This window comes from Toxorhynchites rutilus, chromosome 1 (assembly GCF_029784135.1).
Source record: "Toxorhynchites rutilus septentrionalis strain SRP chromosome 1, ASM2978413v1, whole genome shotgun sequence".
Lineage (NCBI taxonomy): Eukaryota > Metazoa > Arthropoda > Insecta > Diptera > Culicidae > Toxorhynchites > Toxorhynchites rutilus.
In genome coordinates this window covers 124,074,548-124,100,374 of record NC_073744.1, presented here as the reverse complement: position 1 = coordinate 124,100,374, position 25,827 = coordinate 124,074,548, and the positions used below count along the sequence as shown (strand labels likewise).

The 25,827-nt window shown below is 37.4% G+C and overlaps 1 protein-coding gene across 1 annotated transcript in view; it reads right to left on the bottom strand.

The window, feature by feature from the left end:
- Positions 1-13,230, bottom strand: part of LOC129763409 (serine/threonine-protein kinase OSR1) — a 36,518-nt gene extending 23,288 nt beyond the window's left edge. The window contains exon 1 of the mRNA XM_055762446.1: positions 12,805-13,230. The gene's annotated coding sequence lies outside the window, so the exon portion shown is untranslated. The remainder of the gene's footprint in view (positions 1-12,804) is intronic.
- Between the last annotated feature and the right edge of the window lie 12,597 nt (positions 13,231-25,827).

Below are 25,827 nucleotides of genomic sequence, written 5' to 3'. Positions count from 1 at the left end.
GGCCGTTTGTTATATGTACTCATAACCGTCAACCAACAAAAAAAAAGAAAATAAGCTTTTGGCAGAAAGTTCAACTGTCTAACTGAAAATGATTCATGAATATCAGTGTGACACCCTGTTTCATCTACCAGATAAAGTATATGAGGATCGGTGAACAAAAAAAAAATTATAGGAGGTTGTGTCCAAGATGCGACTGCATTGTGACGTAGAACTACGCTGTTATTTTTTATAAGTCGCTTGTTTTTACCTTCGGATATTATTCTATAATGCTGTGAAATTTTAGAAACAACTGCTTAGTAGAATAGTCTCTGGAACGGTTTTTTCATTGTAGAATCAGTTGACGATAATTGATTGATGATTCATTCTTGCCCTCGCAAAACAATACACTAGCTGATCGTATGTCGCAATTTATTTCATGTCAATGCATTGGAAATTTACCTCGAACGCTATTCCGGTGGCCTTTTTCGCAATTTACATAGACTCGGCTCGATTATATACATGTTGCACCAGCACCATTATTCCACATCTTATAACTGCATCAACATATCTTTGGCACCGCATGGAAACAACAACAACTTTTCAACAATGATAACCGTTGCAAGTATCAAATATCATGCTACATGTTATTTAGTATTGCCTCAAAGAAATCGCACCTCTAGGCATCGTTCGTACGACGTAAACCAAGCGCCAAACAAGCGTTCGCCATAGCATGCTTACAGAGCCATACATTGGTGGCTTGAAACTACCAGAAATATAAACACTTCTCATCATTTTGCGCTATTCTCAAAAGAAACACTTCTGTTAATATTTCTGGCCTTGAGAAAAGTTGCATTACTTTCTCATGCTTGAGAGAAGCGCAGCTGTCACCCTTAGTGGAGGAAGTTTTGTTACTGGCAAGCGAAACATACAAAATTCCAGAACGACATTTACTTTCTTGGTGACTAAACAAGCGAAATAAACTCTTTTTGTTAATAACAACTTCGAAAATAGTAGCAATGCTTCATTATGATCAATATTAGCGCAAATGCAATCCTAGTTGAAGGCAGTTTTGCGACTGGCTCGCGAATCCAAATAACTTATAACATTCCAGTAAGACATTCAAGATGCTTGGTATTCCCCATATAATTTTTTTGGCACACAACCTTAACTCCTGCTTCGCCATAATGTCAGTTTAATGGATTGATGCATTCTCAAAGGCACCAACGAAGTCCTTATGATGACGGAAAACAAACAATGTTAACTGCTTGGAAAAAGACGGAATAATGCCACACAGCTTGTACTCTGATGTAACACCCATCGATGAGAATTCGCTGATGAGTTTGTCAAGAGCGACCGCCTTCGCCACCAGCGGGGGGAGCTTGATTTTGGTTGCTGGCTGGGTAACTGCGTTTACATTTTCGACCGACGCGCCGAAATCGCCATCGCGTGCATCATTAGATGACGCTTGTCTCGAAATTTTATTGCCACTGGCAATGCGTTCGTTTTTTGCAGGGCTCGAGCCTGCCTTCCTCTTCTTCTTGCTCATCACACACTACGCGAAGCGTCCAATTTATGACGCGGAAAGAAAAACACACGATACGAATAACGTGAAAAACGAACAGAAAAAAATCACACGACGGTATCCAAGTTGGATTACCACTGGTGGGGTCCAATCTTAGATCGAAGCGCAGCGAAAGCAAAGTGAACTGGATTGCTCAACAGTCCGATGCCGAATGGAAGTTTGCCTCAGCGAGATCCACTGTTTATACTCTAGGCAATTATTCCCCTTCATTCTTCTACTTTTCCTTTGTTCACGGAGACTTTAAATCCTACGATTTCCCCTCCGTTGGTCGTCGATAAGTTGCTCGTTATTAACAGCTCTGTTCGGGAAAGCACACAAATGGACCGAACAAATGCAGGGGAAAATAGAAACGCTTAAAGTTTTCATGAATTTTAACCATTTACAAACCAGGGGATTCTAATGTATAACATATCAAACAAATCTTAAGGTATTTCCTTTTCGTTTAGTATGTAAATCGTCAAAATCCATTCACGGCAAAAATAGTTATTAACGTTAACTTTATTTCATAAAAACGTGACCTGTTTTTCTGATTTGGCACCCTTAAAGAAAGACGTAGGTTTACGTCAAAAAATCGTCATTGATTACATTGAATATTGAATATGAAATTGAATTGAATTGTTTTAATTTTAATGCATAGCTATGGTATTGTGAGTTCTTTCCATTGTCTTATTCGTATTAATAGTCTTATTCTAAGGCATCGGGAGCAGTAGCTGTATGAGTGACACTTTCCTCGTTGTTTTAATTAAATCTTGCATGAAATTTGAGTGGTGCATGAAATCTTGCATCAGATTACTTCAACATAGAACGAATTCTTGCACACAATTTTGTGTTTCATACAACATCATGGGAAGGAAGTTGAAAGAAAGAATGCATAATACATGATTTACCTTCGCATCCGCTCGCAAAACATACCTCTTTTATTTGTTAAATTGCTTACTTGTTTTATTATTTCCACTGTTAATGTCTCAGGCGAAAAAAATGCTGGATAAATTTTCCGTCTAATGGTATATATTATAATATATATCGTAAGAATGATTCTGCGTAATATGCATTTAAAAACTCTTAATAAACGTTACATTTTTCGTAGAGTGACCCCCCTATCAAAGACGTAGTTCTACGTCAAAAGAAATTATATACCGCGAGTATAGTTCACGTACATAAATCAATTTCTGTTGGAAATTATTTGAATCTAAATATCAGTTGTGGGTGGGACATAGTTCGCTGGGTCAGTTAGTATGTAAACAGAATTTGCCCCTCGTGCTGTGTTCAGCGGAGGGTTATGACCTCGAAAAAAAGCATTTGATAGTTATCGCCAAGCTTATTTGTATGTGATAGACACCTTCGGAACTAGAGATAAGAAATCTACGAGGGAGCGTATATAAGTCGAAACTGGAATTATAAAATCACTTGTATTCGCGTTTTCCCGATGGACACTTGCATTTCGAGAGTAAACGATTTCGCACGGTACTCTTTCGAAAACCCCTCACGGAACTTGCGATCTTAAAGGATTTATCTATAACGTGCAATCCGAGTAATTATTATATTATATACTAGTAATATTCTATCACCCGACGGAGGTTATCCGTTGGAAACCTGAGAAGGTCATTGGGAAACATCTCTACAATAAAACAGATCAACATTGTATTTCAAAGCCATGAATTTCTCTCGTCACTTGTTCTTCTTCTTGAATGGCGTTAACGTTCCCTGTGGAACTTTTGCCATCTCAACGTATGTATTAACTGGCGTCATTTATTAATACATAATTGAGATTTCTTAAGCCAAATAACACACCTTCAATGTATTCCGAGGGGCAAGCTCTAGAATACGCGTGACCACAGTGCAAGTCGAAGGAAATTTCTTTGACGAAAAATCCCCCGACCAGAACGGGAATCGAACCCGAACACACGGCATGATAATGTGAGACGCTAACCACTCGGTCACGGGTGCACTGGACTCTCGTCGCATAAATTCTAATTTTGGGAATATTTTTTTACCCAACGATAAAGATTGATCATGGTTAACTTGAGAAGGTCGCCGGGAAACACTTTTACAATAAAAGTTACCTACAATATATACGTACACTAAATGTGCGAGCTGGCATTAAAATTAAGCTGATATCACAAACATCAGTGGATCTCGATAAAATCGTTCCGCGGTGTATGACATATCTCATTCACAACACAACAGAACTGTAAAATAAGCCGACAATAAAATTTGGCAATACTATTCGCTAACTGATATTGAAATTTCCCTTCATTTGTGCAACTCTCATAGAACAAAATGTTGCTATATTTTACAAATCGTTTTTATTTGAGAATAACCAAGCTTTTGACGCGCCGCTCCTTTTGTTCAATAATTTTTCCCATTACACATAGTAGCATCGACTTACCGTTTACGAGAAAGGTCATAGTCGGATCCTGCTTGTACAATTCAATTATAATTGACTGTACCCCAAATCTACATTTCAATGTAATGATGTAGTGTAATAACAATTATAAATTAATTTATAATAAATGAAACAAAGTTTGATTAAATCCGAAATTTTCAGCATATGATGGTAAAACTTACAGAGAACCAGGTCTGCTTCAGAGAACTGTTTCGCAGTGAACTACTGCAAAGAGCTGACATACAGGAAAACTCAGTATTTATATTTTCCGTTATTTATTCTAATGGATTTCAAAACTTTACGTACCTTGTATCAATACTACAAATGCATGGTATCCGAGCAGTTTTTCTTGTAGTCAATTCGAATGATTGAAGAGTACTGCGAGACGTCTACCAATACCAAGCAGTTGTAATGCTTCATTCCGGAAGGTCTATTGATCAATTCAGAACTCTCTAAAGTGAGTGTATGAAATATTTAACAGAATCATATCCCGCAAGGAAGTCTAGTTCATCAGTTTAGCGTCACTACCATGAATCAGTGAGTGAGTGAGTTTATTTTGACGAGTAATGATTGAATTCAGTTCCTTGAAATCCTTTCATCTATATATAGTTCTTTGAGTTTGTGTCTATACATTACGCAGACTAAACTAAATCCATTCGTTTATCCAAACACCTCATACTGTTACCACATTTTAATGGATTCGTGATGTCATAATGAAGGTCATGCGGATAGATTCAAATAGATTGTTGAAAAAAATCCAATGAGAAATATCAGACCCAACTATCAGAAGAAACAAAAAGTGTTACTTTTCTTATAATAATCCACTACATAGAGAAAGTATAGGTATCAATGGCAAAATTAAGCAAACGAATAAAAATGAGCAAACTACATTTTTTCGTCAATTAATGCTAGCATTAAAAATCGTAAAGGTCTAACTGATATCTCGGCAGGAACTGAAATTCCAGTATAATTGAGATGTTCTAAACTGTATTACAATTCAATTTACTTCAACAAGATTCTGAACCCTAGAGTTATGTTATTTGCATGTTTTGACGTCTTTCATTTCTATACCGGGGTATAAAATCAAAAAAAAAAAAAAAAACTGAACGAAATGGTATGATAAACACTTCATTCGAAAGATAAAATGTCTACGCGTTAAATACTTGTTACTTTTTGATCCAAAAACTTGTTTCAATAACCTTAAAATTGCTTTCAAAACAGGCTATTGAAATAACCAATCGGTATATAAACAAGCGCCGCTCGGAAATCCACTCAACTATAATCGAACAGCGATTGGAGCATGTTGCCGCTGTTGTGGTGAAGCTAACTTCGTTCATCATGAAAGCGCTGATGAACGGTGTCACCAAGAGCCTGTTTGTGCACTTTCGGCCAGAAGGGAATTCATCAGGAGGAGAGTGATGCCACTGAAAAAGCGACCAAGAAGGTACCAGCATCGAAAAACGGTTTCGTTTGGTTGTTATCCAGTATCGTTCCCCTTGGAATTGCAAATTACAAAAGAAATTCATTTTAATGTTTTCATATAATACTGCGATCAAATACATTTCGTTTTATGATTTTTCCATCAAGTGCAATTAACAGGAAAGCTTCTGAATATTATTCTTCCCCATCAGTGGAATATTTTCGTATTCAATATTAGAAACATAAAACCTTGTGCCTCCAACGTAACGCTCTCGTTTTCGAAGTCCCCCAAATATTCATTTATTCATTCATTCAGAATGGATTCAGATTCAACTTCAGACAAATGATTACTAAATCAACGATAGTCCTACATCAACCTTGCGGTTATACCACATATATAACCGCCTTCCTGTTTTTAATGTATTTTTATTGTTTTGAATAAAAGTTTCCTGAATTTTCAGGAATCTAACGTCACAAAGTAATAAAATATTTCTGCAGAAGGATAATCATGTGGTTTAACTTCTGTAGCACAACAGTATAGCGGCTAATTTCAAAATCAAATGGAGTTTGAGTTATGCACATCGATATACATTGATTTTAATCGCAGTGATTTTCTTTGATGAAATTCTGATTCCAGGGTTGCGACTCAAACCCCAAAAAAAAATCCTGATATTCCTTATTTTCCAGTGAAATTCCAGATTTTCTACTAGTACTGTAGTTGTAGCTCTTGAAACATTTCATTAGCTAAAACAATGAAATTTATGAACCGTCTGTCGATATCTTCCAATAAATGACTCGTTGAAGGCTTTCTTTCTCTTCTAGACATAAAGAATGGTAATTTCGAGATCACTGAATCAACTACTTCAATATTTTTATTGACACTATCTCTCCGAAGTGAAATATAGTATCATAAACTTGTGACGTAGCGCAATTGTTTCCTCACCCATATTTTCATTAAAAAAAATAGGTATTCATGAAAAAGCCCTCTCAACGTTGGAATTTCCACACGAGAGAAATAAGACCATTTTTACCATTTTGACATAGGACTATGTCTTTGATTTCTATATAGGGGGGTCACTCTATGAAAAATGTAACGATTTATTAGGAGTTTTCATTGGGTATGTTTTTTTTTCGTTTGCATTATCCATTCGCTTCCTCCCCGACGCAACGAGCAATATTTTTGCCTAAATTCGGGCGTTAGCTTGAAGCGTAAAATGAATTATTCTCCATTTACTGATAATAGGCATTAATTTTATATTATATTGTATGTTGTCCAATCAATTTGTGCTCAATTCATGTTTTTATCGTGTAGGTCTCACTACTAACAATTTGTGTAATTGTGGTCCAGGATGTCATAATATCGAGTATGGTGTTTGCTTATATGAAAATGCCATAAATAAATTTAAATGGCTGCTGATTTAGTAGATCGAAAGGGTATACCCACGTAAATCAGATTATGATAGCTTGAGTAGTCGCGATCTTACAGGGCTATAAAGTTATTACAAACAATGTTCCGGACAACGTGGTAACGAAGGAGATAATGCTATTTTTATCTATGATATATTTTTGTAGTCATAGATTGATTCGACTCAGGCTTATATTTATGTAGGTCTTAACTATTTAGACATGTGTTTAAAAATGATACATGATGACTCTTTGTCTTCTTCTGCATGATTGAATAAACAGAAGAAAAGGGTAGTAATGGCTTTAATGGTATTTTTGTGTACATTTTTGGACAGAATCTTCTTCTTGAATGGCGTTAACGTTCCCTGTGGAACTTTTGCCGTCTCAACATATGCATTAACTAGCGTCATTCATTAATACTTAGTTGAGATTTCTTAAGCCAAATAACACGCCTTGAATGTATTCCGAGGGGCAAGCTCTAGAATACGCGTGACCACAGTGCAAGTCGAAGGAAATTTCTTTGACGAAAAATCCTCCGGCCAGAACGGGAATCGAACCCGAACACCCGGCATGATAATGTGAGACGCTAACCACTCGGCCACGGGTGCACTTGAACAGAATACGGTACCGAATTCTACCACGTTATGTCATCTAACCCTAAACGGGTGATACAAGTACATACAGGAAACGGTTTTTCCAAGGCATCCATTTGATGTATCAAAAGAGAAAAAGTACAGATTTTGAACAATAAAAAACTCAATTTAAATGCAATTACTACACACAATCACAGTCCTATGTCAAAATCCCGTTCGTGCCCCTAGGCTCAGACCCATCAACTTTTTTATTTGGTAATAAGTTCCGTAAACAGTGCTAAATCTGTACTGATACGTTCAAAATCCGTCAATATAGCCAAAACTTAGCGATTTTTTGACGTAGGAAACAGGTCACGTTTTGACGTAGGACTACGTCTTTCATTTCTATACCGGGGTGTAAAATCAAAGTTTCGAAAACGAAAGCGTTACGCCGGAGACCGAGATTTTGAGTGTTAATAGCTCCTAAACAACTGAACGAAATGGTATGATAAACACTTCATTCGAAAGATAAAATGTCTACGCATTCTATACTTGTTACTTTCTGATCCAAAAACTTTTTTCAATAGTCTTAAATTTGCTTTCAAAACAGGCTATTGAAATCACCAATAGGTATATAAGCGAGCGCCGCTCGGAAATCCACTCAGTTCTAATTGAACAGCGATTGGAGCATGTTGTCGCTGTTGTGGTGAAGCTCTTCATTTATCATGAAAGCGCGGATGAAGGCACCTTAGGCCAGAAGGGAATCCATCAGGAGGAGCGTGATGCCACAAACGGTTCCCCGGGAAGATCTCGAAGCAGCCGCTACACACACACACACATAAACGCACGGAATTCTTTCCGTTTGGATGCCGTTCAGCATCGAGAAAGATCCGGAAAATAATCTGCCAGTTCCTCTAGGAATTTAAAAATACATTCATGTGAAAGAGTTTATTTGAATGTTTTCTATCCATGTAACACTGTGATCAAATATGTTTCAATCAAGTGCTATTAACAGATGGTTATCGAGTTAGCATTAACTACTGGTGGGCTTCCAGTATCGAGGAAAATGTGGAAATATCTAATCGTTACTGAAAATAATCTGCCAGTTCCTCTGGGAATTGAAAATTACATTCATGTGAAAGAGTTTCTTTTAATGTTTTCTATCAATGTAACACTGTGACCAAATACATTTGGTTTTGTGATTTTTCAATCAATCGCAATTAACAGGATAGCTTCTGAAGATTATTCTTCCCCATCAGTAGGATATTTCCGTATCCAATATTGGATGCATAAAACCTTGTGCCTCCAACGTAACGCTCTCGTTTTCGAAGTTCTCTAAATATTCATTCATTCAGAATGAATTCAGATTCAACTTCAAACAAATGATTTCTAGATCAACGATAGTCCTACGTCACCCTTGCGGTTATACCATAGATATAACCCACTTCCTGTTTTTATGAAATAAAGTTAACGTCAATAGCTATGTTTGCCGTGAACGGATTCTGGCGTTTTACATACCAAACGAATCGGAAATTCCCTAAGATTTGTTTGATATGCTATACATTACAAACCCATAGTCTGTATATGGTTTAAATTGATGAAAATTGAAGCATTCCCGTTTCCCAATACATTTGTTCTGTCCATTTGTGTGCTTTCCCGAACAGAGCTGTCAATGACGAGCAACGAAGGGGAAATCGTAAGATGTAAAGTCTCTCTAGAGGCGAATGAACTGAAAAGTTTAAACCCTCTTAAAGCCAAAAAGAAGAAGAAAATGCAAAGTCTCCATGAACAAATGAAAAGAAGAAGAACGAAGAGGAATATTTGCCTAGAGTATGAACAGTGGATCTTGCTGAGGCAAACTTCATTCTTCGTGAGGATACCGACTGGACAACACCGTTGCTGGGCAAGCTGGACGGCGAGGGATCGAATGGTTTTCTCAAGGCAATGGGGGTGGAGGAGTAATATGAGGAAAGAGTAGAGACCTTTTTGAAGGCTCTAGCGAATGAACTGAAGAAGTTCAAAGTCTATTTAATTCAACAAGGAAGGAAAGGAAAGACAAACTTTCAGTATCGTTCTAGATACGAAACAATGAGCAAATATTCAACCTTTTTCCAAGCAGTTAACATTGTTTGTTTTCTGTCACCATAAAGGCTTCGTTGGTGGCTTTAATATTGCATCAAAGCATTGAACTGACGCTATGGTAAAGCAGGTGTTAAGGTTGTGCAACAAAAAAATATTTGGGGAATAACAAGTTATTCAATAAATTATAATGTCATTAATTTATTTGGGTTCGCGTGCCAGTCGCAAAATTGCTTTCAACTAGAATTGCATTGCAGGATATGTTTGTCGTAAAATTTTGACGAGATTTTTTGACGTAGGACTACGTCTTTGATTTCTATATAGGGGGTCACTCTACAAAAAACGTAACGTTTATTAAGAGTTTTCAAATGCATATTACGCAGAATCGTTCTTGCGATATATGTCATAATATATACCATTAGACGGCAATTTTTTTTTTGTCTGAGACATCAACAATGGAAATAATAAAACAAGTGAGCAATTTAACAAACAAAAGAGGTATGTTTCGCGAGCGGATGCGAAGGTGAATCATATATTATACATTCTTTCTTCCAACTTTGTTCCCATGAATGTTGTATGTAACACAAAATTGCGTGCAATTCATGCGTTCTATCTAACAAATTGGCAAGATGTTAAAGTAATCAGATGCAAGATTTCATGCATCACTCGAAATTCATGCAAGATTTCATCAAAGTAACGAGGAAAGTGTCACCCATGTAGTGATCGTTCATTAACCCTTTCACGTACAACGTCGAACCACACTCGTCGTCGTTAGGCTGTGCCAGAACGTACAACATCGAACCTCACTCGTTGTGTATCGATGTGAAATGGATACACGCTTCAGGCATATGATGTTCGTGTACTGCTTCGACCATGTAAGATGCACATGCTCGGCATAGTAACGGAACGACTCGATATGCTCGTGTTTGGGCCGTGCTATTGTAAAATAAATCGTACGGCAAGGGGTTAAATAGGAGTAAGCAGCGATTATCATGCAAAGACTTATTCAGATCGGCATTACATCGCACCACAAAAATCAAACGAAATGAAATATTAATATTCTTGATGACTCATATCCATAATTCTCAATTACTCAATTCCTTCTATGATAGATTGAGCTGTAGAACCAATACGACTTGATTGTGATAGTCGGCAAACGAACATTATTTTACCGAAAAAGCTACTGCTCCCGATGCCTAATAAAAAGAATAGGACTATGGAAAAAAAATCACAATACCATAGATATCTATTAAAAAAAAGCAACTTCATGATTTCATGTGTATTTTACCTCAAATATCACGAAATCGTGAGTATTTTCAAACTTGTTTTTTCATTTCTTCCCTATAAATTTCATATTCAATGCAATCGATGACGATTTACAAATACTTCATCTACCATTCCACCCTGTTGTGTGTCCCACTGATATTCATCAATCATTTTCGGGGGTCTTCGTAGCCACTTGGTTACGCGTTCGCTTACTAAACGATCGATCATGAGTTCAAACTCAGGGCCCTCAATTGACCATATTTGTGTTGTTATAGAATAACTACGTCCACGCAACCATCATCAGCGATGGAGATCGATCTACAGTGGAACATAGATCGATTCATCCATACAACTGCTCTGCTCTGCAAGAAACATCGGGCTGCTTGTTCTATAAATAACCCAACATTGATCAATATCAACTGTCTCCGCTGTCCGGTCTGCTGAACAATGGAAGAATAGATAGAATACCCTTACGCCTAAATGGCTACTACAGTGTAATTTACCATAATGTAATGGAACAGAACACCTAAAATGCCTAAATGGCTACTACTACTACTGTGTAATTTACAATTTATAGAAACATAAACATATGTACATGTACACGATAAAAACCCGGCTGTTACAGATAAAATGCTAATGAGACTAATAAATAAATAAATGGGAAAAAAACCAATCATTTTCAGTTAGACAGTTGAACTTCTTGCCAAAAGCTTATTGTCTTTCTTTGTTCGTTACAAACCGTTTGAAGGTTGTGAGTACATACGACAAATGGCCCTTTTCAGGGCTACTATTTAGAGTTTCAAAAGAGTTAAACTAACAGATTTCTGAACAGTGAACAGAATTACATTTATAATAACCAAGTGTTCTGAACAATCACAGTCCTACGTCAAACTTCCGTCCGCGCTCCTAGGCTCAGACCCTACTTCTTTTTGAATCTCTTCATCCTTGGATGCGCCATGTAAAATATGAAACCAGAAGCTACCCAAATTCAAGAGTTTTTTACTTCATTTTGAATGTCCAGTTGCAGATCGCGTAAAATGACGTGCCGTCCATCAACACCAGAATTTTTGTGCAACCAGGCCTTTTTTAAAAGCTGCAAGTTAATCTGATGGTTTAGAAAAATATTGACCTCATTTTTTCATCACAAAATTCGTGTTTCAGATCCATCTGCAGTCTCTTTGTAGTCTTGTTCAAAGATTTGTCGAAACCTACAGAAGGTCGAACTAGTCAAATAATTTTTTTTTGTATCAGTATCTTTCTAATTACTGTAGAATAGTAATAGTAATAGTGATAGTGATAGTAATAGTAATATTAATAGTAATAGTAATAGTAACAGTAATAGTAACAATAACCTACCCAGTAACACCGACTGAGTGTATCCTATAGGTTATCTTCCCTACTAACATGTTTCCAAAATACCCGTGATATTTATGAGAGGTCGTAAAGTTAGTAAATATCAAACTAACATTCCTTAACAGTAGCGAGGACTTGAGCAGCACAATTCTTAACTATTGGAGAAGGCATGCCTTCATCTAAGAGAAATTTGCCAATCCGTTGCTGATAAATGGAACCCAGTTCTGAATTCGTACTACCTACAATATTGTGCAACTGTGCAACATTCCACATTTTCCAGATCGTTTTCAAAGCTTACACCTCAGTACAGAAATGAAAAACGTAGTCCTACGTCAAAAAAATCTCCCTACTTCGGCAAATCTGTTCCAACATTTTTGACATATTTTTTCCTTCGACTATCGCCACTTAGCGCCGCTGGTATTGGTTTCTGCGATGGGCTGTCGCAATGCAAATATGGGGACATAAAATAACGGTAGAAGAGCGTTAAAGAGGTGCAGAGGTGGAACCGGTGCGGCGCTATGTGTATGTATTTTAGGGCTATGACAAAAACATTATTTGGAGGATAGGAATACATGCTACAATGGGACTAATTGTTGGGGGTGTTCCGTTCTTTTGGCTGATTATGTCCAAAAGATAGAGACTCTTTAGTGCGAGATGATTTCAGACCTTCAAAATGTAACCAATTGATTTCAACTTAAGCTGATTGTGTTATTGAAAAATAGTGTTACCCATTTAATAGAATTATATAATTTTATGAAACTCACCAATTGAAGCAATTCCAATTCTGCCTACGTTAGGACAAGTTTCGAACTGCACAAAATTTTCGTCGGATTCGTTAGTTGTCAAAATCAATCACTTCTCGAAGTTCAGCACTTAATCGCGACCGGTTCACGGAAAAAAAAAACGGTACCGAGCGTTCCACGGGAAACGTATTGTTGTCCAATTCACAGAATCAATCGAACGTCACTGTTTTCCAGACTTTTCGCGACGATATCGGAAACCAATCGGCACACAATTTCGGCTGGTGCTACGGGACCTTCCACCACAACTTAGTATCCAAGCTGGGCAGAATATTTGCTTACTTTCGTGATGCTGGCGATGACGATGAGTCGTGTTTTTCTTGATGTTTTTCGCCTTTTCCTCTGCAAGACGTCTGCTTGTTATCTCGCGAGAATGTTGTTTTGACGTTTTTCTTTGGGCAATACGTCAGCGCTGTCATTGTAGTTGGCAAATGCGAGTGTGGAGCGATGTCAGCCCTCACGAAACGTTTGTGTGTTCGATCGAGGGAACCGCATTGAACGCACTCGTTTGCGAGCATGCGCGCGTTCGGTTCGGAAGAAGCATGTGCGCTTAGAGACACGTTTTTCGGGTGGTTTTACTAAGGAATTTTGTGATTTTCAAGTTATATTGAATTCTTAGAACTTTTAGATTTTCTAGTATTGATGAGTGAGCTAACTAAGACGTAAAATTGACAAAATTACACTATAACCATAAGAAAAAACAAGCTTTACCAAAGATTTCGTCAATTGTTGTGTGTATTATATTCCAGTTTCGTATATTAAATATTAAATGTTTACGCGGGACAGTCCCGCATTTCAACAAAATGTCCCGCGTTAGATTTCGTCCCGCGAAACGTCCCGCATTTGGCAAAAGAAACGAAAATGTCCCGCGATATCAATATATTTCAATATCACAATTTGATCATGTTGATTTTCTTAAATGGATGAACCTCAAAAAAACTTTTATTTGGCAGATTTTTCAAGAGCGTTTCTAATGCATCCAAAGATTAATACGTTGAGCTGGTTTCATCGCACCGACATTGGGCTTTTTGTTTAGAGAGTGTCAACTGGAAGCGACAGCAACAAAATTGGAAAATGATTTTAATGAAAGTCCCCTATTGATCCGCAGGGACCAACGTGAGTCAGACGAAAAGTTCATCTTTGGTCCCCTAGCTCGGTCAGGGCTTAACGTTTTAAATAAGCCGGAAGAACTAGTGTATACTCGTCAGGAAGAGGCAGAGTTGTTTGATGAAGTATCGTAAATGAAGCGCTGGGCGGTCTTACGGAAGTTGGCCGGAACCTGAACTATGGCTGATGAAAATATGTATATCGGCGTGTTATTTTACCTTTTCGTGGCTTTGGTTGTCGTCTGTCTCTCTATTTTGGCCATTCGCCCAAAAGTTTTCAATCGGGCGCAGTTTGGGAATGCTGGGAAGGTTGGTGGTCTTTGCGACAATGTTTATCTCCAGCCGATCCATCCTCCAGTGATCTTTTGGCATAATGAGCTGATCGCAGGTTCAGCATAAAGACCACATCACCTTCCCAACTCCGGCTAGCACTTCGTACTATATATCTCCCCGTTCACCATATGACTCGAAAGAAGAGCGACTTGGACATTCCCTTCACGTCTGTCAGAGAAGGACCTTCTTCGATAACTTGATGTGAATGATACATTCGACGTCATCGCTTACCTGGGGAACGTAAAGTACCCGGTCCCCTGCCATTCGTTGAATTCTATCAATCAACCAAGCAGCCTTGGGGAAATCGGCATTGCAAACATAGTATGGGGACCTTTGTTCGCGCCGAAAAGTGTTCTCTAAAACAGACTTCAAAACCAAGCAGCGTTAGAGAAATCGGCATTGCAAATACATGAAAGTCGGGGGTATTTTTGTTCTGACTGAAATGTGTTTCCCTAACACAGACTTCAAATCCATGGAGCGTGGGGAAATTGGCATTGCAAATACATGCAAGTCGGTGGCATTTTTGTTCCGACTGAAGAATATTTCCCAAACACAGACTTCAGAACCAAGATGTCATCATACCAAACGTAAAAGGACTGTCATTAAATTTACTTGTAACGAAGAACATAATCTATTGCATGAATTGACCTCACATGTCATTATACAATCTTTTTACTCACAAAGCAAATATATTGAATTCAATTGAATTCGGAAATTGTTTCATTCAATCAAAATTTTAATCAATACAAACAAATTATTGCTGAGCTATAATTTGTCCCACGTCAACCTTGCGGTTATATCATAGATATAACCCACCCATTTTTCACCAGTTCCTCAAGCTACTCCTTCTGGGTGATTGCCTGCTGCTCAGATACGGCCGGTCTCGTCTGACGCTTCCGCATAAAAATGTCTATTTTGGCCAGATTTTTCTCCACCGTTTGGCCGGTTGCTTCAATCTCCCGGCTTAAGGAGCGGCAAAGAGATGATATTGTAAATACCAGATCGGCTATATCTGGCGAACCCAAGTGCTTCAGGATGTCCAACTCCTTCGCTGTGGAGTGGAGCTTGCAGTATGGAAAAATCATCAAGTTGCTTGACAGTGCTGCTGCTGCGAATCAACATCCTTGAATCATTTTTGTTGTAGACTTAATAAACGTAAGATTTAAAGAAAATTTGTTCCTATAAATTATCTTTCATCGCCATCCGAAATTAGTCCATTTTTTTTTGAATGCATGTGTCAATTTGCGGTTATTTCGTCTTTCAGGAAGGGTGCCAAATCAAAAAAACAGGTCACGTTTTTATGAAATAAAGTTAACGTTAATTACTATTTTCACTGTGAACGAATTCTCATTATTTGCATACCAATAGAATCGGAAATTCTCTAAGATTTGTTTGATATGCTATACATTATAATTCGCTAATCTCTAAATGGTTTAAATTTATGAAAACTGGAAGAACTTCCTTTTTTCCATACATTTGTTCTGCCGATTTGTGGGCTTACCCTATCCGTATTTCGAATGCTTATCACTCGAACATTTCTTAACAAATCGGAAAGATGTTTGCATCAATTGATAGGAAATATTTCTATGCGTCTATCACAATTAATAAAGAAGAACAATTGAATAACTGTAAAATGTCAAGGGTTATTTAAACGCCATAACTGCCTCGCTTTGAATGCCCCGATTTACGATTTCCCCAACACAGACTTCAAAATCGATGTACCTGTGGAAATCCACTCTGCAAATATACATGCAAGTCGGGGGTATTTTTTCCCCACTAAGCTGTGTTTCCCTAACACGGACTTCAAATTAATGTGCCTGGGGAAATCCGCTATGCAAATATATGCAAGTCGGGGATATTTTTTGATGTTAAGTACTTTTGTACTCGCTTGTCATTGTGCAGACCGGAATATGTTTCCCTAAAACGTACTTTTAAGCTGAAAAGCCTGGGAAAATCGTCATTTCAGATACTAGAGGTGAATGAACTTTCGCGGTTCGAGAACTACGTAAACATGAAATGTGCAATAATTTTAGAGGGAAATGTAAAATACAATCATCGTTTGACAATTTTTCCGTTCACATATTTTGGTAGTTCTAGGCATCATATCAAACGTAAAAGGACGTTCATCAAATTCATTTATAACGAAGAACATAATCTATTACGAAAATTTCGATGCAATCCAAAATAATATTCGAAGTGTTAAACAAGGGGATTGCATAGTATAATTGCGCAGTTCTACGTCGAAAATATGCGATCGTGTCCTAGATACAACCCCTTACAATTTTTTAATTTGAACTGAAAAAATCTAATACATGAAAGTTCAAGCTTTAAAATGAAGCAAATCCCATCTGTATGCGTTGATTTTTTTAAACAGCATTTTAAAAAATCACCTAAAAAATTCCGACTTAACACTTTGTTTCTTTAATTTTTTTGTCGAGTTTAATTTGAAACTAACATGAAATAGTAAAAATTCCTTTTTTGGCCACCAATAAAATGCTAAGACAAGACGTGACAACTGGCTTCTTATTCTTATTTCTGCATTTTCGTCAACCAAGTGCTAGATAACAGAGCAGCCGAGTCACGCGATATGTGAAGGGTGCCAAATGTTATAAAAATTCGGAAGATTATTTTCCCATGCGAGAAACTTGTGTTCTTCGTATCATGTATTTTTTGAGCTGTACCATTTTTTGTATTAATTATTCAACCGAGTGTCACATATTTTAAACAGTTAGAATGTTCATGTTATTTTGGTAAGCAAAACAAATTTAAATGTGGAGAGAGCAAAAAAAAACTAGAAAACGTAGATTTGATAAATGGTTCATTTTATCTATCAAGAGACTATAGGCCTCACCATATACACCTCACGATGAAAACGAAATGAAAGACACGTTATTGAACTCTGTTTTACGAGTTAGTAAAGCGGAAAAGATAATGATGGGGTTTCAGGCAGAATGAACACTTTTTAAATAAAAATTATGAATGAAAATTAACTTCTACGTATCAAATTAATGTTCAATGTGAATGGAAAACTTCTTCATGTCTTACGAAAATTGTATCTGAAGATAATTTTATATTATAATGATAAGTTTTAGTAAGAATTCCGATGATTTCGAATTCCGTGTATAGAAAATAGGTTAACTTAGGGTAAGGAAGACGTGCTTTAAGTAAATAAATAACGTTGAGTAAAAATTTTCATTCAGATTTTAACAATTTAAAACTGCCTTCGGGCCGGCTAACCTGATAGAGAGTAGTAAGCCTTGTTAAACACTTTTTTTTATCCAGATGTCAACACCGTATCGTTGTCATCGCGGATACACTTCATTTCGCTTCCACCGTGAAGTGTACATGGGACCTTATAATTCAACCCTGACATCGTTCAAACACTAACAGTACTGAAATATAGATACCATTATACATTCCCAAATTATAACATAACATTGTTATTTGTTATTTGGTCCTAATTTTATTGCTAACTGCTTTACGATTGGAATATAATTTGCTTCTCTGTTAGGCCACTGTTATTATGCTATGCTAGATGACAGGAGAATCACAAAAAGGTGTAGGGTGGAAATTCCGATGCAATGTTTCCCTCTCTTCGGGAACTAAACACAGTACGTAACAAAAACGAAAATATACAAAGAATCCATAATAGAAATTTCCGCTAAATTGAAATATGAATGCGACTATTAGGCAATTTTGAATATGCTTGGCAACACTGTGTAAATGTCAGAAATTCCATTTTTGTATATTTATCTTTGTCAACTGTTTTCCTCAAAATGGGCGACATTGCGTGGCAATATGACCATGTTAGTTGATTCAATATTTTAAGCATATTTTCGCTAGGAAATAACGTAAAAGTTCATAAAAGGAAAGTTTAATCTATTTTGCAACGTATACTTCATTGGATTTCATTCGGTTCGCATGTACAAAGCATAACAATGTGATCAAAATGATTGGGCTGCAATTTTACGTTACTCAAAGCAGGAACAGAGTATATCTGTGCAGTCAGTGGCATTGATAGCATTGGTTCCATCCATCGCTGTCCGTAGAGGAGCTGAATTGTGTCCCAAATGTGTGTGTTTTACAAATTTAGACAGATGTTTTTACAGGTTATGTTGAAAAAGTACCTGGTCATACTGCCCCAAGCAGGTATGACCATTCCGCCCCGTACATTTATGCTCAATAAAAATGAACTGATCGGCAAAGCAATAAATCAGTGGGAATGTTCAGAAATAATAGCAGTACTAATTGTTGTTAAAAGCAGAGTCATATATTTCAGTGAAGCGTACAGAGTTTATTTTGTTGACTGCCTTTCTTATATGGGTTTCGTGATGATCAGTCAGTGTGAGATTTCTTTCAATTTCTTTATACAACAATTGAATTTGAATACGGTTTTCGCGGAGATACTTAAGAGTATTTCTAACACAATTGTTGAAAAATAAGTGTTATTGGTTCAATAACAAGTCCAAACGAAGGGTGGCCCATTTCGCCCGCCTGGTCATATTGCCCCTATCTACCCTATATCGAAATTATTATTTGTTTCATAACCGCTGATTGTGCGACACAAGATTCCAAATAAAATACAAAATACATCCAAAAAAATCAATGTATTTTTTTTCGCCATTTCACTTTAGTAACTCATGGTAACTATTCTTTCCTGGTTCCATAACACACAGAGTATCCGCGTTGACGGCATTGAGCATTGAGTTTGTCCAACGCCTTCAGGATTAGGAGTTGCCGTTCGCTTCGAGATGGTACATCCAAACTAGCGTTGGCAGAAAACATTCTATCTTTGGCAAAAATGATGCCATTTAGTTTGATGGAGAGTCAAATGCGCAAATAATGAGCTGTTTTAGAAGCATAAAAATGGTTTGTATGTATGCGTGCAGACATCTCTTTCTGTTTTCTCATTTCATTTGGGATTGTGCAAAAATAAAATTCCATACGACGTCAATGGGGATCGAACCAAGGCCGACTGGAATGCAAAGCTATTTTACACGACCACGCTATCCACATGACTAATGATGCTTCAGCAGTTGTTCAGCAAATCTATATATATATATATATATATATATATATATATATATATATATATAAATGGAGTGATGTCTGTCTGTCTGTCTGATTCTTATAGACTCGGAAACTACTGAACCGATCGACATGAAAATTAGTATGTAGGGGTTTTTGGGGCCGGGGAAGGTTTTCGTAATATTTTGAGACCCCTCCCCCCTCTCTAAGGGTGGCTGCCATACAAATGAAACACAAATTTGTGCATTACTCGGAAATTAACCAAGCAAACGAAACCAAAGTTGGCATGTGAAAGTTTTAGGGTGCAATAAATGTTTCTATGATGGTTAGACAGTCCTTCCCCCACTCAAAGGGGGGGGGGGGGGCTGCCATACAAATGAAACACAAATTTGTGCATTACTCGAGAATTAATCAAGCAAATGAAACCAAATTTGGCATGTGGAGGTTTTAGGATGCAATAAATGTTTCTATGGTGTTAAGATACTCCTTCCCCCTCTCTTAGAGGGGGCTGCCGTACAAATGAAACACAAATTTTTGCATTACCCGAGAATTAATCAAGCAAATTAAACCAAATTAGGCATATGGAAACTTTAGGGTGCAATGAATGTTTCTATGGTGGTTAGATACCCCTCCCCCTCTCTTAGGGGTGGCTGCCATACAAATAAAACACAAATTTCTGCATTACTCGAGAATTAATCAAGTAAATGGGCGGGACGAAGTTTGCCGGGTTAGCTAGTACGTGATAATATTGCACCTGATTATATAATGAAGTTGGAAAGTGTTTTCTAAGAGTAAAAATAGGAGCGCATAAAGGAGAACAATATCTATCTCGGTCTGGGCCGTGTATGTGGCAAAGTATGCGGAAAGCTTATTTGTCTTTTGTTTCGCTCGCTCGTATTAATCTTATATTGCTGTATCATGTATATTATACAAATGCTTTCCAGTATTTGTGAGTCATGACATTTTGTGTTATGTTATGTCTCATTTAATGTCATAAATCGGGATGACAAAACATGAACTAAAAGTCAATTTTGGTTGTAGTAGCATGAGCGGATTTAATGTAAAAACCGTTTTTGCGGGACTGTTTTCCGGCGTTCTAGAAAAAGTATCACGCCCATCGCACACGTCTAGCATTGATGACAATCTGGATACTGGGTTTGCCGTAAAGTTGCGGCAGTTCGTGTTACATACTTCTTATCTATCGCGTTCCTGTACGACTTCCTCTTTGGATGACCGGAAAAGATCCGGTAGAAGACATCCGTCAAGGTGTGAGGGAATGATAAGGATAGTCAGGGAGCGAATTCGACGAAGATCACTGGCCGCTGATATCAATGTTTCGAAATAGACAATGTACAACGTTATCAAACATAACTTGGGATACTAGGTTTTCAAGAAACGCAAAATTAATGGAGTTACCGAAGCTTCGAAGACGAAACGGTTTGAAAGAGCATCTCTCCTACTACCACGGCACAGTGAACAAAGTTCCGTTCTTTCGGATGAGAAGTCATTTGTCTTGCAACAGTACAAGGAATATCCCAAAGAGTGACAGAAAAAATCCAAGGTTCAAAAACGCCGAGGGAGATGAGAAGATGTTTGCAAATGCTACAGGGTCATGATGACCGAGAGAGTTTGGGTTGAGCGACGGTGCGATCAAGACGTGTTTGTTCGTGCTCTGATTTCAAGTGTCGTGGTTTTTACGGTGACAATGCCTGTTGATATCGCGGAAAAGTGTGTTAAGCGCGATTCACATACAACATCCACGTCACGTTGCGTCAATTATTCTTCCATGCAATTTCTATTGAAGCATTCACATACACCAGCAACGGCAAGTCGAAATTGCCGTTGCCGGTGTATGTGAATATTTGCATAAGAACTGCTTGGGAGAATAATTGACGCAACGTGACGGGACTGAACGTGACTCGCACTTTACTCGTTTCAATACATTATGATGTAGTGGAATTTCATCAAAATACAATGGCCGAAAATTGGAGTGATATGAAGTCGATTTTTGGCAGAGTCGTTTTGTTTGCTTATGTGCGTCGCGTTCGCTGCTCGCGTGTAATCGTGTTGTAACATGTTGCTCCTTCGTGCGTGTGTATGATTCGTGAAATTGAATTCTGTGCTTCAGATATCGCACAATATTTTGTGTTGTTGGTTAATTCTACTAGTCTACTAGTTTGTGCTAGTTAATTCTACCGCGATAAAGTGAAATTATTTTGAAGATTCGTGGAATTCAAAGTATATATATTTTGGCGGTTAGTTCCTCCCCTTTTCTATCGCCATAAAACTCGCGCAAGTGGTATGTGTGAATATCTTAGTACAAAACGCACAATATGGAAGTAACGTTTGATTGGTTAAGTGTGTAGGGATGTGTACGGTAGCGATACTATCACTAATACTAAGAACATCAGAATAAGATGCCAGTTACACGAGCTAAGTTCCATCTTTTACTGTCATATTTGTACATAATCTTCCATATCACGCTTCGTATCTCACTTTCATATATCTTGATGTTGTCACATGGTTACAAGAAGAACCGTATAGATCTGGGGTGTTTCCGAGGGCGTATTTTGGGATTTGGTTGTTTTGGTTTTTTTTTCAGATTTAGATTTCGCGTTATTCATTGATGTCTGACTCGGCTAGCTGGTACTATACCATTTACTAATTTACTATCTTGAGACTGTTTATAAAACAGTTTTCTATCTCTTTGTCTTGGACTGTGTTTTTGTGTCTGTACTTCTCAAAGATAACTCCCCGCCGTCGTGATTAGAGATTAGAGAAGCGTACGCGCGATGAGTAATACAATATATCGCCTGGTCGATTGATTTTGGGGAAGTTCTTTCGTAACCTCCACAGGTTTCCTAAAAATAGTTCACGGCCATCGCGAGTGAAGTTCGATGCAGTGTACGTGCGAAGATTAACAGTATATATCGCTGGTCCGATTGGTTTTAGTGGAGGCGTCAGAGCTACCTTCTCAGGTTTCCTAAAGAAGTTCCCTCGGTAACCTCCTCAGGTTTCCCATAGCTACAGCTTTGTAGTTGCAATTAGATTTCGATAACAAATACGTGCGATAAATGAAAAATCTAATTATTGTTACAGGTTTTCCTTCTCAGGATACCGAAAGATCTCTGCTGCGATATGTGAGATTTTCAGAATTTATTTTTTTTGAGTGCTCAATAGTTCGCGTTTACATAATCACATCACTTACCGCAGTGAATCCTGATTGTTACCCCTTCCCACTAACAACTATTCCTTCCATGATTATCGCTAGGGAACCACGCTATAGAGGCGACCCTTCTGGCCTTCGAGCGGCGATCATCACACTAACATTCCTTCCCTTCCCCTGGTAACTGCAAGGACGTGGCCGGCGTCGTTATTGACCATTTAAAGCTCGAATCACCGTGAATTGCACAACGAGAATGAATTGCTAGTCTCAAGCGTCATTCTGTGTGTTCTTTGTGCAATTTGGTTGGTTCAGGTCAATCACGGAGAGCAACTACGAATTGTACAGTCTACCCAAGCTCAAGCTACAGGATCATGATGGCCGACTTTTTTGAATCACATTTGAATGCTCTTAATGTGGAAAAGCTGAGATTTGAACAAGACGGTGTAAAATGTCACACTGCACGAGCTGCAAATATTTTGTCGAAACAAATGTTCTGAGTTTTATTCGCGTTGACGGCGGAATGGTGTCGACATCTGGATACGACATTAGTTTGTATGAGGCCAACTCTTCTCTATCAGATTAGTCGGCCCTAAGGCAGTTTTAAATTACTAAAATTTGTATGAAAATTTTTTCTTGGCGTTATTTACCTACTAGAAGTACGTTGTTCTGACCCTAATTTGAACTAATTTCTATGAATTTTCAGATTTTCTCACCAAAACTTAACATTATAATATAAAATTATCTTCAGACACAATTTTTGTATGATATTTTTTCACTACTTGCAAGCAAAAATGATTTTCATTGTAATAGAGTAATAATTTGATTTGGAAAAACTAATTTTCATTCATAATTTTTATTTTAAAACTAGCTGACCAGGCAAACGTTGTTCTGCCAAATAAATTATTTCTAGTGAATATTTTGGATGTTAAATAAAATGTACACTAATGTATTGTAAGTGTGTTTGAATATTTTAACGATCTTTAAAATAAATCGAATGTGACCGATAAAAAAACCAATTAAATGATTTGAACGAAAGGTTATATGATGTTTCTTGGTGTATTTCATTAACGTAACTGACATGTTTGATCTCTTAAAAGTTCAACGTCAACTGAAAAAAGTAATATTAAGTAAGTAAGTTTGTCGTAAAGTAAAAAAATGAAATATAGAAAATCAATATTTATTGCTGTCTCCTTGTTAGAAAATACGTGCATGTGATTTTCAACATGGCTTAGTTTATAACAGCTTGGTCTCGTTCATAAATTGGAAAACAGCGATACGCCAGCTAACTTCAATGGAGCTGATTAATCGGCCTGTTTGGAATCGTGTTATTTTATCCTTGTCATTCAATCGAGGAGTATTCACATCGGTAATCTAAGTTTGAAACACAGCCATATTGCTTCCTTTATTCATGGATGTTTTTATTACTCTTCATCGATTTGTAGAACTCAATATTCTTATATGCATATGAGTGATCGGTTTTTACAATTCAATCGAAATCGACTTTTACACTCTTAAATTCGTTCGCCTTGTCGCGAAACAATGGTCAAAATAAGTCATCCGTATTTGTGGTTCAATTTACTCTCTATCTGATCGGCAAAATTCCGGAAATAATTCTAAATTGTTGAAATTTGAATGAAAATTATTATTCGATTTCGTTTGGATGCTAAATTTGTTTTGAATGTGTTTGAATGCTAAATTTTGCGTGAAACCATTACTATTTTTGCTTCATAGAAATGGAACATGGAGACCAATGTTGTTTACGTCGAATTGCGTGGCAAGGTTGTCACACTTGCTCAACTCGATTGGACTTGAGCTTGAACAGAATGCAAAATTGCGCTTTTTCCATTCAACAGAATACAACCAACAATATGTGGGGACGTATACGATCGAACTTCATTTTGTGTTTGAACACACGCGCAATGTCATGACAATGCATTGCGCTTTGGCCTGGCTATAACTAAAGCTGTGTTGGCGTTGCTCATGATAGTGTCTCGCAAGTGAATGTATTATTCCTCGCACCGCTTTTGTTGATTGTGTAGTAAGAATTGCAGTCGTTCAATCTCTACCTTCGCGTATATGTCGACCATAAATTGTTGGCACAGCTTACGATATCTTGAATTGGCGTTTCTTGACCATGTCAAATCACCATATGATAAACATAAAAATCCATCGAGCGCGCCCTCAGTTTGTTTCGTCGCATGTTCATAAATATCAAACCAAAATGAGAAATGATGTTCATAATGAATTAAGTATCTGTGACGGGGTCTCGTTGGTCTAATGTTTATGCAAGAGATTTTTCGTTGAAGAAATATAAAAATGACGCAAGTAGTACTACGTTGAGAAGGCAAACCTTGGGAACGTAAGTGCCATTGAAGAAGAACATAGCGAGGGTCGTATGAACGGTCGTATGAGTGGAGGCGATCTGGCGTAGTGGTAACATGCATGCCTCTCACGCTAAAGGTCACGAGTTCAATTCTCACTCCCGACATTCTTCTAAAAAATGGAAGTAAAAGTGACGAACCAGCCAAATGAGTTGAAAGTCACTATAATACAGATAAAAAAAAACGGTCGTATGAACGCAATTCCAGATTATTGTTTTTTCTTCGCATTAAATTTCTCGTGTCACCGTGCTATCATGATTCCAGCAGCGCTTGTGCTTTGGATCTACACACGTGCTCTCCAGCTGATGTTTTATCAGGGTTGATGACAATAGCGTGATTGTCATTTTGTAATCCGAGCAAATGTGATTTGAAGAATTTCGATAACTCATTGTGCTCATTCAAAAAGGCTTCCAGCTCGTCGGAGATGCTCCTTGCTTTAGATGAATTGATGTTACTTGTGTATTTGTGGATGTTCAATGAAGCGGGCGTTACGCCATCAGTCATTGAACAACTTAAATGAATTCGTTCTGTTGAAAAAAACGAACAACGGTTAAATTATTAGAATATCTTTGACACAAAAATAATAAAATCGTTATATGTATGGTATGAAGTCAAATTTTTGAAAAAAAATATCCAGATTTTTTTTTCTGCATAGAGCCACCCTATTCGGTATTAAATATATGGTTATCGGTATCTTACCGGTATCATATATAGTTTACAACCTATTCTCATACCTACCAAGTATTTTGAGTATAATTTCGTCAAAATCGGTCGAGCCGTTTCGGAGGAGTTCGGTAACAAACACCGTGACACGAGATTTTGATATATATAAGATTGTGTTCATTTCTTCTGCAAACCCAGATTGTCATGCCTACTCCCTCATTTCGTAAGCTCAATGCCGTCAACGCGGATTTCTACTGCAAATTCTATGCCTTATAAAAACAAGTTCAGTGTCAGGGATGTAGTGATAGTT